Source organism: Camelus dromedarius, chromosome 2 (assembly GCF_036321535.1).
Source record: "Camelus dromedarius isolate mCamDro1 chromosome 2, mCamDro1.pat, whole genome shotgun sequence".
NCBI classification, from domain to species: Eukaryota; Metazoa; Chordata; class Mammalia; order Artiodactyla; family Camelidae; genus Camelus; species Camelus dromedarius.
This window is the reverse complement of record NC_087437.1, coordinates 76,624,241-76,641,217: the sequence shown is the minus strand read 5'-3', so window position 1 is coordinate 76,641,217 and position 16,977 is coordinate 76,624,241. Positions and strand designations below refer to the sequence as shown.

Sequence of the window (16,977 nt, the reverse complement as noted above, 5' to 3'; positions counted from 1 at the left end):
GGCTGTACTAGGCTTCTGGCGGGACATGCTGGCACCACTACTAGAACCACTGGTACCACCATTTGCACCTCATCTCAAAGTCCTCACCTATGGTGGCCACGCTGTCATGATCCCAGGCCTACCAACCAGCAATTTCAGCAACTCTTCATAACTTCACTGGAGTCTGCCGGAAATTCTGGGATCCTATAATGCCCTGCAGACTATCTATCTAGCCATGTTATGACGACGACGGGCATAACCACCACATGCCATGTTGGAAGTATCTGAAGGCCACACTCGAAGTGTTCCATTCAGTCTCCCCAGGGAAGCATGACCAGCCTGAAGGGACTCAGGCCCCTCATACCTGTGCGAATATATCAGTCAACTTTTTTTCTTTTTTTCCAGATTTGGTCAGATAATAAAAGCCCTCATTTCTGATTGACTCACCCTTCTCTGCCCTTCTGTCTTCCTCTCCCCACAACTACTAGGACTGCAAGTAGCAGTCTCCCTCTCTCTCTGTCCCTGTTTGATAAGGACCACCTGAAAATGGAACCCTGCGATCAAGTTTTATAGGTCTCATTCATGTTATGCTTCATGAAGAGATAAAAGAATCTAGAAAATCCTGTTTTACCAGAGCCAGGCTTTCAAGTCCATTGTCTTCTGTAAACTTCTAATTGTGCAGTGTCAGAAGCTGAATATTAATTCACTTTCTCTTTGATTTCCCCTCCTAGCATTCTTAATCTCTCCCTCAGCTAGATATTTCCTAATTGGCTAGGAAATTAAATGTAGATATCACACACACACACATATACACACTTTAAAAATACACATTCTATTACACACTCACCATTGCTGTATTTCCCATTATACTGACATATTTTCAAAATATTAAATTCCCATATTCCTAAAACTTTTCATAGTTCATACTGTAAGTTGTACACTTCCTAATGACCCAAAGAAATAAATCTGTAAATTATTTCCAAATGAAAGTTGTACTGCAGAGATAAATCCTTTCAAAATTCTTGGATTCTTTAAGCAGCAATAATAGAGAACTGCAGATTTTCACTTCTTCAATAGGTTATGTTTGCATCCTAGTCCTCACTCCATAGACACTTGCAAATAGATAAGAGGGAGTGGGTTTCTAGACACTAGTATGTAAGACAGCCCAGGCAGCATAACGAGAAGAACATTTGGGATCTTAATTCTCACACCCTAGATTAGAATTCAAGCCACTGAATTAACACATGATACTTCTCTAAAATGTAAAAAGTCAAAATGTCAGGTCTCTGAGTGACAAGATGTCCTAACTTTCTTGTAGTTAAATCTCCTTAACTTTCTAGATTCCACAATGAAATAATTTCCTCCTACTCACGGCATCTTCTGGGGTCCATTCTATCATTTGACTATTTTGTATGCATAAGGTTTATTTAGTAATTTAAAATTTTCAAATCCCTTTTCTGAAAATATGTTAATTTATCCCACTAATGCCTTATTAAATGAATAAGTCAAGTGTAATCCCCAGGTATAGATGAGAAATCACACACAGGTTTTATGATATACCCAGTGTGCTACTACGAGCTGGAATTAGAATCCAGCTTCCCAAGTTTCAGACCAGCTTACTGCCATTATCTCAAATCATTCACCTTCTTACATTGCTTCCACAATGTTTTGATTCACAACATAAAGAATTACTATTAAGAGTTATTTAATCTGCTCTTGTCTTTCTCTTTCCAAGCCCAATTTCAAGTGCTAATGTGGATGACAGAACTGTAACCTTATAGGCTAAGTATTTTATAATTTTACTGTGAAGTTTTCTTTGGGGAGTTGTGTGACTGTGTTATATTCAGATCTGCATTATGAGTCAGGTGGTATGAGGGATTTACCCTAGTTATATCTCTAATTAAAATTTTCTCTATAGTTCATTTTTTCTGATGCTTTGATCATTTTTGTGATATTTGAGCCTTTCCAACATTCTTATCCATTAGATAAACTCAACAGTCTCACAATGTTTTAAATATTGCTTCATATTTTGCCCAAATATGCTGACTAATCTCTGATTTTATTTTTCCTTTATTGCTCTTTCCCTGTTTGCTTTTGATATGCTTTTATTCCACTGTTCATTAATTTCTATACCAAACTTTATTATAAACTCTCATCTCACATCCTGTGCTTTACTGCTGAATTTACATCTTGCACTGTATCTTGAAAATACAACCAACTACTTTTAAATTCTGGAAACAAAAGACAAGATATCAACATTACACATAAGCTATGAGTGACTAAGATATTTCTAGCTTAATTCAAATTATGGTATGTGGAGAATTCATGTTGCAACACCAACTGATAAATCTCTGTATGGAGAGACATATCAAATAAACTGTTTTTAAGACAGTTAAGTGTCTCGTGGCCATGAGACAAAATAAGTATTTTGTTAGCAAGTGTTACTTAATGAGCAGCTAGACTACCTCATTAAAGGTCCAAGAACAGTAATTTCTTGGGAGCAAACACAGTTGTGTAGAAAGAAATTCTACTTCCTGAGGAACCCTAAACGCCTTTAGATCACACTCTTTTTAATGAGACATTGAAACCTCTGGCCCATCTCTCCCTCTATTCCACATTCCTTTTCAGGGACTAGGGCATATGAGGTGATGTAGGACCTGCATTTTTCCAACCTTCTTCTTAGAGTTCTTTGGCACTTTTCATAGTGCTGCATGCAAAAGAGACTCCTAGAATTTTCAGATTAATTACTTTGATTCACATACACAAATATATGTACTACGTTTCTCTTTTAATAAAACAAGATGTTTTTATTCATAACATTCTCAGCATTCTCATTTGTAAAATCTCTCCTATCTTTTTTTTTCCCTTGGCAATATGATTTTATAAGCAGCAAGGAAGGTTTTTCTGCTTTTTCACATCTGCACACTGACTCAAACTCCCCTCAGTTTCAGTTTTCTCATCAGCAAAACAGTGAGCCAATAAGAAAGAACCTCTTCCTCATAGTATGGTTATGAGGATTAAATGCAGCAATACATAAAAAGAGTTGCTCCAGAGTAGATTTATTCAAAAATGCCTACAGGGCATTCCCAACGTGCAATAAACATCAGTTGCCTTTTTTCTCCTCTTTTTGTTCCAGCTACAAAAAAGGAAATGCCAGCTTTTCTACAACTATCTCATTAAGGTAAAATGGGTTTCTCTGTTTTTAACCCAAGTCACAGGGTTGTGCTAAACACAAAGAGCCATTGTGTAGGTGATGGAGAGCTGAAGTCAGTTCAATAAATCATAAAAAAGTACAAAGTTTAACAAAGAAGAGTTTAATTGGAAACCGTAGTACCTCCATCTGCTCCAACATCTTTTACTGAGTCCTGATTATTACTGCCTGAGGCAGATAAGCCTTAGACTAATCTGAATGAAGTGAGGCGTGACATTAATTGTTACATCTGAACTCTTACCAGATTAGAAATTGTGCAGCTACACACATGCCATATAATAGCTTTTGAGTCCTCTTTTTTTTCTATTTTCAAGAGATTATCCTATCTAGGGTGTTTTGGCATGCTATTAAAAAATTAATCTTCCACAGGATAAAATGTTCCCTGGGACTTTGTTCCATATGAAAGTAAGGGATACAGCTTTACCAGACTAGTACATAGTCAGATGCAGTCCATGTTTACCTTCCCAAATGCAGATTATAGACGTGCAAATACTGTCTTTTGCCATGAAAAGAAAAGAAAAAAAAAACTGTCTTTGAAAGAATCTCCAGGGACAAAAGGAAATTCAGAGAAAGGAGAAAATGAACCAACATTTAGAAAGTAAGAGGCCAGGCACAAAACTCTATCAGTAAGAATTATTATTCATATTTAACAGATAAATAGGCTCATGGAGGTTAAGTGGAAGTCACACAGCTAGCAAATGGATGAATAGACACTGAAACTCAGCTGAGTTGGGGTTTTTTTCCCTTTCAAACATGGTTCATTCTACTGCTCCTCCCTGTTTTATGAGCAACAAACTCAGAGGACTATTGCTAGGATCAAACTGATAATGTAGATGAAACGTGCTTTGAGAGGAAGGATGGAAGCATCTAGTAGGCATATACCCTGATCCAGTTTCTCCATCAGTAAAATGGAATATTACTAAAATAAAATTGGAAGAATTTTTAAGGACACTCTAGAAAATTAAGATACTATAATGTATCTTAATTCCATCCATGCTTATTTATAGTAAAGAAGCAGACAGCCACATGCCTAGAGACCCTCCTTTCTTCCCTCTTACCTTCCTCCTCACTGCTCTTCTCCCTCTCCTTCTAAAGCAAATTCCTATGTACATAGACTTGAAGGGAGCGAAGTCCTTAAAACAAATTTCCCAGAAGATGGAAAGAAAAGGAGAAGAGGAGAGCATGTAAAGTCTTCAGGGAGGAATGAACCTGTGGTTTCATTTCTTAGAGCAAGGTTCTCCAAATTCTTTCAGAAATACAATAATATCATTACTCATTTGAGTTATAAACTTAAGGGAAGAGGTGGTATCGTAAGATTCTCTGTATTCCCAGCATCTAGCACAGTAAAAACTTACAAATATTTATTCTTGATAGGGAATACATATGCACACACACACATACACACAAAATAACAGTGAGTTCTTTGTCTATGTGAATTGTGTTGTACCCACTTGAGATACTGACATAACTATGGTGAGTTTCTTAAGCAGATTAGGAGCCCCAGATTTTGAAAGGGAAACCAGAAATACAAATTCTAATTAAGAGGCCAAAAGTAGGGAGAAATCAGAAAATTACGGTGTCAACAAAAGCAAGGAAATATTTTATTTCAGGAAGAGAATAGATAAGTGTCAAACTCTATAGTGAGGTCAAATAAGACATATAAGGAAAAGTGGCCAATATACTAAGTAACATGGAGAACATTAGTAACCTTCTCAAAAGCAGTAAGTTGATTCAGTCTTCTAATATGGCTATAGCTTCACTTACTGAAATAATGTCTAAAATGTCTAAATCATTGCTTATCTGATTTATGTGGAAAACCCAGCTGCCATAATGAATGCATTCACATTTTGAATAAACACAAACTGAGCACTCACTAGCTCTATGCTGGGCACTAGGAATAGAATGTAGATAAATAGCATGGATTTTCAGGATACCATTCATCTAACTACCATTTTCTTTTCAAACTTTTATTTGCATTAAAATCATTTTGAGGAGTCTTTGGAAAACATATATTCCTTTGGGTTTACCCTAAGACTAAGTGAATTTGAATCATCTATTATAAGACTAAGGTATCTACATTTTTATATGCTTCAAAGATAACTCTAATGCACATCAATGTTTTCAACCACTAATACATCATCTCTCCAACTGTCATAATGTAAAGGTAAACCTATGGTTTCCGTGCCTATTTTAGCAAGATGGAGAACAAAGATGACCTAAAAAGTCTTAGGCTCAAACATCAGATAGGATATAACACACAGTTGACCTTTCAAGAAAGAAAGACTTCTGCTTCTGGATAAACTGCACAGGGTGAAAAAGACCTTGGTCCCGGTGGTAACAACCAGAAAAATTCGAACAAAATAAAAATCATATTTTCAATGCGACAAAGAAGTCTTTATAAATTGACATCCTCCATACCTGGAGGCAGGTATCTGGTCTAGGTACAGCTACCTAAGGAGAGAGATGCTAACAATGGAAGATTACACGGGAATGGGAGAGGTCAGACGAGCACTGAGTGATAGTGTAGACTGAACTGGAGTATAGAGGAGCCCCAAGTACAAGAACAAATTGCTGAGCCTGACAATTCTCTCCGCCAATTCTATCCCCAAAATTTTGCAGAGAGCTTCAGTGGAGGAGGGACTAGAAACAAAATACGTGCATTCTCATGATGACTGGATTGCTGAGTCCTACAGGTACAGAATCCAAAGATTAACCAACATACTTGAAGCTGCCGCTGAAGCTGCAGTTAACTCACTCCCGGCTCAAATATTTATGAGACTTAAAAGGAGTGAACTCAGTCTAATTAAAGCTGTGGCCCAGCCTCAGCTCAACACAGGAAAAAGATTTAGCTCTCTGAACTACAGAAAAAAAAAAACAAAACAATATGATACCTTCAATCTCCACTTTTTTATATACAATATCTGGAATAAAATTCTTAAAAAAATACAAGGCAGGAAATTTAAATCTAAGTAACAAAGAACTGATAGCACAAACAAAATAAATTGTAAAATGATAGACTTACACCAAAATCTTACTGATATCTATGTTAAATGTAAATAGACAAAATATTCCAACTAATAATTATATATTGTTATACTGGATTAAAAAGTCAAGAATGCTGAAAAACTGAATGCTGCTTGCAAGAGACATGCTTTAAATTTAAAGATACAAATAGATTAAAAAGAAGAGAAAAGATACAATAATCATGAGACAATTGAAGTAGGCATATGAATATACAAAATAGACTTTAAAACAAAAGTGTTACCAGGGAAAATTAGCTCATTTGGTAGTGATAAAGGTCCACTTATTTAAAAAGATATCCTAAAGATATATACACCTAATAACACAATTTCAAAATATATGAAGCATCAGTGGATAGCACAGGAATACACTCTTACCAGTGGACAGAGCAAGGGTTCCACTGAACTACAGGTTAGAGTTGCTGCTAAGCACTTTGGAATTGTGTCCAGGGAACAGCAGGCAAGAAGAGCAATTACCATATTGTCCAGGGTAATCAACCATGATCAACGGGAGTAGAGGTGGTTCTGCACAGTGGGGAGAGGGAAGAATACATGTGGAACCCAGGTGACCCGCTTCCATAGCAACTAGTACTCATTTGCCCACCGTAGCTATAAATGGACATAAGCAGAACCCCTAGCCTGAAAATAATTACCAGTTTCAGAGCACTCTGAAAGGAAGATTTGTGTCATACCACCAGGTAAGCTACTAAGATCCAACCAGGTAATAACAACAAAGGGTGAGGGAATTTGGAATGGAAAGCAGAAGTGGGAAAGGCTGAATACAGTTTTAGCCCCAATATCAACTGCAACTATTAGCACTTGTAGCTTCTCTCACTAGTCTGCTACACTTCCCCTCAAGAAGATAAGCCCATAAGAATCATGAAGAAGCCGATCCCTGAACTTCTACAGAGAAGCAGATCTGTGCGATGTAAGGGATAGCCCACAACAGTCATAAAAATACACCACTCAGATCTCCAACTGTGGAGACTGAAAATGACAGGCATTCCCAGCTGCAAAGCTCTGAATACATCACTGTATCTTGGCCAAGGGCATGCTTACACTGAGCTGCTCCCAACCAATGACTCAGTGCAGAAGGGATGCTAAGGCAGGCCTATTCCAGTGAGATATGGGACTGCTCTGACAGACTGTTTTGGCACAAAGACCCTGCATTGGCCTTGCCAAAACATTCATAAAGCTGTACTGCAACGTAAGGCTTTACTTCTTTCTTCCTTCTTTCCTCTTCTCCTTCACAGGGATCAAATGTATCGCAACCTGATGCTCATCCAGCCACTTCCAGCTCCCTTCTCACTTTTTCTCACAGGGGGAATCTCCCAAAAAATCTCATGTGTAATCAATGCCATCTTGTCATCTGTTTCTCAGAGGACTCAGATTAATGCTTAATGTTTAAAATAATATTTATATAAAATTTTGTTAATTTGAATCATAAATTTGATATTTTATACCAATAGTAACTGTATCTTCTAGTTCTATAATTTTCAAGATCTTTAAGTACCATAATAATTTAAACTACTATCAACTTCAGTTAATAAATGGGTAATTATTGGATACCTAGATGATTTCTATGAAGGATTTACTAATGGAAGATTGATCCCTGAGCATAATCTTACATTTATACGTGTCTGCTTATTATTATATGCTATATATTGGATTTATCTTGTGGACTACTAGATAAATATGTTTATTTTTGGCACTTAAGGAAGGTGTAAAGAAATACGAGTTTTTTTTAATTATTTATGCACTTCAGTACTGCTAAAATTTCTTGTTACAGAAAGTTCTCAATTACCTACCTTTCAGGTTTTTCCTGAGAAATAGAAGTTAGCATCAAAAATATTAAATACTTAAAAACATATTTTAAAATGTTCCAAATATGTTTACTGAAACTACAAAACACTGCTGGAAATATTTTAAAGAAAACCTAAATAAATAGTGAGATACACCATGTTCACAGATCAGAAGATTCACTATTTATAGGTGCAATTTTCCTAAAGTTGATCTATAAAATCTTAAGAGATAATTTTACTTGCCACCATTCTGGTATTATTGGTTATGACAACAAATTAACTATGACTATTACATAATTTTTATCTTCAGGTTATTTCTGCTTTACTCTAGGGATAGTCTGATGGCACTGCTGTAAGCTACAGCAAAGGACACTGCTGGCGCCTCATGGAAAGATCTATACTAGGTACTCTGCACTGCTGATACTTGTTTTGTATTATTTTATAATGGTTATTGAGGTGCAGTCACAGGAAGAGACAGGGAAAAGCCTCAGAAAAAAAAGAAAAAAAGGACTCTCAGGCCCTAGAGTGAGAAAGCCTGGCATTCTACTTGGGGCCGCATGAGAAAGACATCAGGGTGGTCAGGAGGCAGAAGACAGGAGTGAGGGGGAAGCATCAGGCCAGAATGTTTCCCTGGGTTTCCATGGGGAAGGTAAGGGAGGGTAGGAAACAGTTTAGGATTGGCACTCCTAAAAATCGGCAAGAAAAACACCAACCAAATGAAAAATAAAAAGGCAAGTAACTTAAAAAGACTTTTCATAAAAGAAGATAAATATATATTTATATGTCATTTCCAGGCTGAAAAATCCATAAGAAGGTACTAATCATTATTGGTCATCAGATAAGGAATTGCATATTGAAAAACTTACTTAAAAGACTAACAAAACCAAATATTGGCAGGGGTGTGTCTGGTTCTTTTTATAATTTTCATCTCTTTGTTGACAGTCTCCTTTTGCTAGTGCATTGTTTCCTTCAGCTCACAGAGCATCTTTATGGAGATTATTTTTAATCCTTTGTCAGGTAATTCACTTACTTCCATTTCACTAGGGTTGGTTTCTGGAGATATATTTAGTTCCTTTGATTGGGCCGGGTTTCCCTGTTTTTTCATGTTCCTTGTAGCTTTGTGTTAATATACACTCATTTGAGAAACAGCCCTCTCCCTGTCTTTATAGACTGGCTTTGTGCAAGGAGAGACCCTTACCAGTTTGCCCAGCTACAGATTCTTGGGGCCTCTAAAACCATTTTGAGAAGCAGTTTCTCTGGGCCTGTGCATAAAATGTGTCAATTAGAGAGGCTTGCCAGTTTCCTTTTCAGCCGCTTGTAATCTCTAGCGCCCTCTGGCATCTGTCTGTGGCACTACAAGTGCTCTGGCTCTTCAGCAGCAGAGAAGCCACCAGGCACCCAAAGTATGCCAACTCCTTATTAGCACCCTGAGTCAGAAAAGACAGATATCAGTCCCTTAAGGTATCTCTGAAACGCTGGACTGCAAAAAAAAAAAACAACAAAAAAACCAAAAAACAAAAAAACACAGCAGTCCTCCCCTTCCCTCTGAGAGAAAACAAAAAAACACTGCAGTCCTCCCCTTCCCTCTGAGAGAGAAGCCTCAAGTTGCACACTTTCTCCCAATTGAACCAACCCATCATTCAATCCCAGCATTCAAACTATGCTGGTTCTGTTGGCTCTCTAAGTGAAGGTAAGACAGAAACCAGTCCTTTGTGCAGCCCTCCAAAATGGTGGGATATAGGTATGCACGCTCCACTGTCTTTCCCCGCAGGTAGAAGTGGAAAGCCAGAGCCTCCTGGTACTGAGCTGTGCTGGCTTGGGGGAGGGGCTGACATGGGTAAAGTGAAATAGCTCTTACGTGTTTCAGTGCATCAGCTTGTGTTCATCTGGGGCTCTGCAATTTCTTAACAAGGATTCCAGAAATCTCACAAAGGTACTTGATTTGTATATCATTGTTAAATCAGTGTTTCTTTGGGAGAATGATAGCACAGACCTATTCTTCCATCGAGCTGACATCTGTTCATATTTTGTTTTATATATTCAAAAGTAAAGGTAAAATTCAGACATTTTAAAACATTCAAAGTCTGAGAACCAGTGAGCCACTAAATTTTCATAAGAAACAATTTTAATGAAGAAAAAAATGGTTTGAAAGAAAGCATGATGAGCAAATAAACTGCCAAAATTTAGGGTCAATTTGAGCAAACACTGACTCTAAAAAAGAACAAAATATTATGTGATATAAAAACTAGTTAAAAAAAACAGCAGAAAGAGTATCATGTAAAATGGGAGGGTAAGAAGAATTTCCTGAGCTGTGTGTATTGTACTGCTAAAGGACAGAAATGTTTATTAAATGAGACTGCCAATTTAGGTATGCATATGCTTATAATGATTCAAATATTGTTCTCAAGTCATAATTCCAATTAAAAAACGTATCTCTTCATACCCCTTATGCCAACCCTCAATTCTGGAGTTTAAGAAAGTTGTAAGTCACCAACTACTATCCTATCTCTATTGCAACAGGCAGGTTTTTAAAGATGTTTCAATGATTATCTCCCTCTTCAGAGAACTCTGAGCGCCTCACTTATTCTTCCCATAGAAGTCAAATGTTTCCTACTCATCCATCATCACCCTTTCTTTTTAAGCTTGATTGACGATTTGGTCTCTTTATTTATAACCAAAGTATAATCAGCGATGTTTATCTGAATTATCTGGAGAAAGGTTTACAGAAAAAAATTTTATATATCTATACCTATATCTATATCTATATCTATATCTATCTGCTGGGTTCTACCTCCACATTCCCAGATGTATTTATGCAACAGAACTGAGATGAGTCCCAGGCAGGAATGTTCTTTAAAAGCTTCTCTCCCCAAAGTCACTCTGATCCCTGATCTACCCTGACAAGTAACTTTCCACAGTAAAATCACCATAGAATCGTATTAACCTATAAGCTGATGCCTTTTAAAATTTCTTTTAAAACAAATTTTGCAGCAATGTATGCCCATTATAATGAAAAATGGAAAAAAAAGTTATTCTTATATTTCTTATTTTTTCACTTTTTATTCTAATATGTATGTACGTGCATGTTTGTGTACACTTTTTGCTTAAAAATTAAATCATGTTTTTTTATACTAACTTGTTCCTGTCTTTCTTCATGTAATATTATATTGTGGCCATTCTTCAGTGTCTTTATAAAAACTTACCAAAACCAGAATTTTTGTTTTATATTTTATCATATAGACATACTAAGATTAATCTACCCAGTCTACATTGCTGAACACTTAATAGTTTTGATTTTTTTTACTAAGATAAACAATGATGTGAAGCTCTTCAGCATAAACCTTTGTAAATATTTTTATTATTATTTCTTTAAGAGAGATTTTCAAGAATGGAATTAGTGAAGATGAGTATTTTTAAAGCTCTTCATTCTGGACATGCTGTATTCAGGTTCTGTTACTTATATAGATCTTTGTTTCTCTATGGAGGGTCACACTACCTTAAAAACGCTATACTCTTTTATAGATCATTATGAAATGTGTGGTTTAAGGATGGAACACTTTAATCTCCATAGAGTAGAATGGGAATCCAGAAAAGGAAGAGACCTGAACTTGCTTCCCTTCACTACAATTTACTTTCTCTGTGGCCCTACAGCAAGTCACTGAACTATTTTGTTGAAAAACTGCCTCAAGTTTCCACAGAGTAAGGAAGAATAAGTTACACCCACATTCTCTTGAAGATTATACTGTGTGCTATAAAATTCAAACAGACAAAATGAGATAAAAAATGAACACACACAAGAACAAGCAAGTGCCTATATTGCTTTAGGGGTGCAACCACAAAGAATCATGCTTAACGTATCTACAGAAGTTTCTAGAAACTGAACCTCCTTGTTGCCTTTCATAAGCAGGCATCTTCCTTTCTGTTTAAACACCCACAATTTTTCAGTTAACAAAGCAAAATCAATTTTGAAAGTTAGCTGCATAATTATTGTTTATCTGATTTTTATTTAAGATTACAGGGTATTTCCTTTTTGCTATTCCTTTCTCAAATGCTCATTTAAAGTTAAAAAAAAAAAAAAAAGGAGATGGTTTAATTGTTTTTAAAGCACCAACAACAGAAAGTCTCCTGACATGACACTAATTTGGTATAAGCAAAGAGGAGTCTGTTTGAAGTGGAACATCTGTTGCAGTTTCAAATTCTGTAAAATCTCCTGGTAATTTATAGAAGTCATTCATTCTAAAACATTTCTGAGCACTTTGTATGTGTCCAGCACTTGTTAGACAATAAACATTCAGAAAACAATAGGATGACTTCTCTTCAAATGGTCCCTAGCACACTTAAGAGATAAACGTGTATACAAATAATTATAACGCCATGAATAAGGATACTAGACTTGAGGAAACAGGTTGGAGCAAATAATGACAAATAGGGCCTATGGTCAGGTATGGAAAATCCTCTAAGAGGAAGTAATTTTTAAACAGACAGGGGGAAAAAAAAGAATACACCTTCACAGCAGTGAAAAGAAGAAACATTAAAAGTATGGAGGATAATGTGTTTCATTAAAACAACACAGAATTATAGAAGTCTCAGATTAGGTAAGAATTTTCTATTAAAATACATTTTCTCACTGTTAACTTCCAAGTATCACTTCTCCTTCTGCAGTAATCCTAAGAGGTTACTAGAAATTGTTTTATTTAATGCTTTTGTACAAATATTTTGCATAACTGTCTCTAAACTAAAACTGACTTTAAAATAAAATTTTAACAGAAACATGAAAAAAAAAATCCTTCAAAGATTGTTCTAGAACCAGATGGGCAGTGAACCTTCAGGATTTGAGATGTTCGCCACAAGGGATAAGTAATGAGCAGACCTTCAAGAAGCTAATGGTACAAAAAAGAGGCAGTTTCCCCACAGGTGGGGCCCACCACTGGCAGCAGCATTTCCCGGAGAGCTGAGCAGAGTACAGAGAGACCGGCACCCTTCCTGGGTCTCAATGAGTTTTTGATCAGGACTTTGATCTCTTCAGAGTGAGGCATGATGCAGATACGAAGTGTTTATTACTAACTTTTCACAGAAAAATTATCTCAGAAAAATTTAAAAGCTGGACATTAAAATCTCAACCTACCCAAATAGCATACTTTATTTTATGACTAACTGCCTGCTAAATTCAAAAAGAAAAAAAAAATTAAAATGTTATGAGCAGTTAGCATCTCTCATACTTATGTGGCGTTTCTGTACAAATGCTTATTTAATATTAAGGTGGATAATGGCTGGCCGCACTCCAGGGCTCTGTAAAACACAAGGCATATCGGCAGCCAGCATTTGTCTTTATCAGCAGAGGCTACAATTCAGAGATTATCAAGTTCTTCCTCCCTTCTCTGTGAGCACCTATTTGTTTCTTTTTTGCTTTGTATCCTCCTTCCCAATGAACATCAAATTCAACGACTTAATATTTATGTTTTTTAAAAACTACATATAAAAATAAGTTAAACCACTTTGGGAATGCCGGAACTGCACTCTCTTTTCCCTAATATTTTGTATAATGAAGCTTCAAGCAATAAATGGAGAATTTTACTATCCAGAGAGAAGAGAAGCATTGCCTGCCAGATACGGTATTACAGAAGGCACACTGAAAGGTTAGAAGGAAGGAGTACCTTCCCGTAGTAATCCCTTCCCACTTTCCCAGAGCACCTTTCCTCCCAGAAGGCAGTAGCAAGTTATTTGGAATTCCCAGATTGAGGAAAAGATCTGATACTTCACAGGAATTAATCATGCCCTATATTGCATGCTTTGGTACACTTATTCCTCATAACAACCTTGGGAAGTAGTAAATATTGTACCCATTTTACAGAGGAGGGAACTAAATATCAGGGGAATTAGGTAAAATATGTTGCTAGTAACCGATAAATTCAATCTCTGTAGGACACTAAAGTGCCTACAATTTTCCTTGTACTAAGCCCCCTCACGTAAGTTTGTCCAATCTTTAGCATCAACCACCGTTTTTTTTTTCTCACAGACTTATACCCAGATGAAATGCACTACGTGGAGATTACTGATGTCTGCTCCAGAAAGGTCTAATTTGTGATTCTCTTACTCCATTCTCTTCATCCAGGTCATAACAAATCTGTCCCATATTGTCACCAGTAAAGCCTGTTAACAATACCCAGGAAATAAAAATAGAACGTGGGTAATTAAATAAAGTCTAACCTTTTTGCTTTCCTTTGTGCTTAGTTTAGTTTCACTTGCGGTCTGCGACATGCAGAGACCTCGCCCCAGAAACTTCAGACCAGAGTTTCTAGTGTAAAACGGCTCCGCCGGACACTTCAGTTCTGCGACTGTGGGCAGGAGCGCCTCGCGACGCCTCAAGTCAAGATGGCGGCGGTGGGCTGTGTGCAGAGACGGGGCGCCCTGGACCGCGATCTGGAGCATGCGCAGCTCGGTGGAGCCTGAACCAGAGGACTCCGCCCCCTCCCCCTTCCGGCTCACCAGCTCCCTACAAAGTGTGGCGAGGGCCTTTCTCAGGCAAAGTGTGTACTCCGGAGCACAAGCTCGCACTCTCCATTCTCTGATCAAAGAAAGCTTTCCTTTGCTTCTGAGCCGAGCTCTGTCTTGTTCTATTGGCTCCAGTGACACCAGGCAGAAGGACCTTTGTTGAGGACCGACTCCAGAGGGTGGTTTAAAAATATGAGCTGGATTTTTTATTTAAAATTCTAATCCAAATTCACTTCAAAGGAGGAGAGAGACCCTTTCACAATTCACTCCGATCCAGGGAGTTTTCAGAATTATGTCCAGAGCGTGTATTTAAGCTCAACTCTTGCCTGCTACTTCTGAAATCTGTGTCCAGCCACTTATTGTCATGAAAAATGTATGGTAATAATGCAATTCAATCCTCTCTTACAATGCGGGCATTCCAGTGAGCCCCACCCCTTCAAGTGACCCAACCCCATTCTAACCAGACCTTCATAACTGGTCTGGAAGGTGAAGACATGTAGGCAGGTCATATACCATTTGGTTGTTTTGTTTGTTTTTAAATATAAAATGTCCATAAAGAATGTTGGGTTAAAAACCTTAATACTTGTTTTTTGTTTTGTTATTATAAATTAGTCATAATAATAAAAATAATAGATATCACTTATTGACCCCTAATGTGTCAGAAATTGCTCTAACTTGTAAGCATAATCTTTATCACAACCTTATAAAGGTGGGTGGTATTTTCATCCACATTTGTTCAAATGAAGAAAAGGAAGTACAATTTATGGATTAATTTGTCAATGGGCACAGTCAATAACTATCAGAGCTGACCCTTGATCCCAGGGATTCTGGCCTTTCACCCTGCACTCTGCCACCTGTGCTAAGTGGACTCCAAATGAGGAAGCACAGATCACAGTTCGGGCCTTTTCAAACTCAGTTTCAGTCTTCTAAAGTCGCTGAGTACTTTTAAAGGAGATTGTTACATCTGCCCCATGCAGATACTGGAATCATTTGAATGCAAATACCTAAAAATGCAGTATGAGCTTCAAAGTAATTATGATAATCATCTGAGAAGAAAATACGGTATATCCAACTCAGCAAATGTTTCTACACAATGTCCTGCTCTGTGGTCCCTGCTCTGTCATCCAAGAAACATTTCCTCTTCATAATCTTTATGCTTCCACTTAGCTAATACCCTGCGCTTCGTTCCACCATCAGGCTAATCATAGTATCTTAGATTCATGTATTATTCCCTTACTTATCCCGTTACAATGACAGAGGGCAGAATTTGAAATTCACCTGTTTTTCTATCTCCATACAGTAACCTGGCAATGTCAGATACTCACAAAGTATTGGTTTGAATGAATAAACAATGCCATTACTCTCAGTTTACGTTGTAGTATTAAACATAACAGGCATTCTTTTCAAAATTAAATACCATTAAAATATAACTTAATATACTGATGTTTCAAAGGTTACAACCAAGAAATTTCTGAAACCTTGCTAAAATTTCCTTTCTTTGATAATGAAAACTCACATTCCAGATTTTCAGTTCAAATGGTTTTACTGTGACATTTTATAAGAGAAGGGCAAAGTATTTCTATCAGTAGTTTGAATTCTATGAAATTGGAAAATTGGGGGGGGTGAGCCTGCAAACTATGTACTTTTTAAATTAAGAATTAGGCTAAATTCCTAGTTTCTCTGAATTTACAAAATATACTTTTATAACCAACATACATTTGTTTATAAGTAAGCCTAGCGCATTTTTCTAATGATTTTGTTTTCTCTTAAAAATTAGGTCAATTTTCGGTGACATCTTTTAGAGAAAATCTTGCTGAAGAATTCAGGCAATGAGCTCTGTAATCAGAAAGAACTCCTTCTGTGCCCTGGCCAGCCTTTCCCATGATTTCTTACAACCCTTCAAAAATCCCAGACATCAAGATTAAATCAGAAAGAACTGACACACATACATACAACTACCATATACCAGAAACTATCATTGTTATTTAAATGGATACTTTATTCAGAAGAGCTGAATAATTTCTTGCTTCTGATTTTCTGGCATCCAATGTAGAATTTGACTACTCACAATAGTGTGTCTCAGGGCTGTCTTTGATTCCTCAGCCCCATTAGCTTTGTAGGTAAATAGTTGACTTTTTCCTGCACTCTTGAGAAGAGTTATAGTTTTAAGGCAATACAAAAACAATTCAAGAAGCAGTGGAAACAATTTTTAAAGTAATGAACTGAGATTTATCAGAAAATAGTTTCTTATCTTGGCCACTTGGTACCTAGCTGTGTGGTCTTCAACTAATCAATCTCTCACTTCTCTGAGTCATGACTCATCTGCCCATAAACAGAGAGAGTTCCACGATGCACTCATTCATCCCAGATATTTATTGTGCACTGATCATTTGCAAGACATTATGCTAAATTCCAAAGATGATGGCAATAGCCTTCTGTTTCCTAACTAACAGAAATAACTTGTTCCTTTAGG

General features: G+C 36.9%; 1 long non-coding RNA gene across 1 annotated transcript in view; it reads right to left on the bottom strand.

The window, feature by feature from the left end:
• Positions 1–14,478, bottom strand: part of LOC116154394 (uncharacterized) — a 437,010-nt gene extending 422,532 nt beyond the window's left edge. The window contains exon 1 of the long non-coding RNA XR_004138287.2: positions 14,220–14,478. This is a non-coding gene — a long non-coding RNA (uncharacterized LOC116154394). The remainder of the gene's footprint in view (positions 1–14,219) is intronic.
• Positions 14,479–16,977: the final 2,499 nt, after the last annotated feature.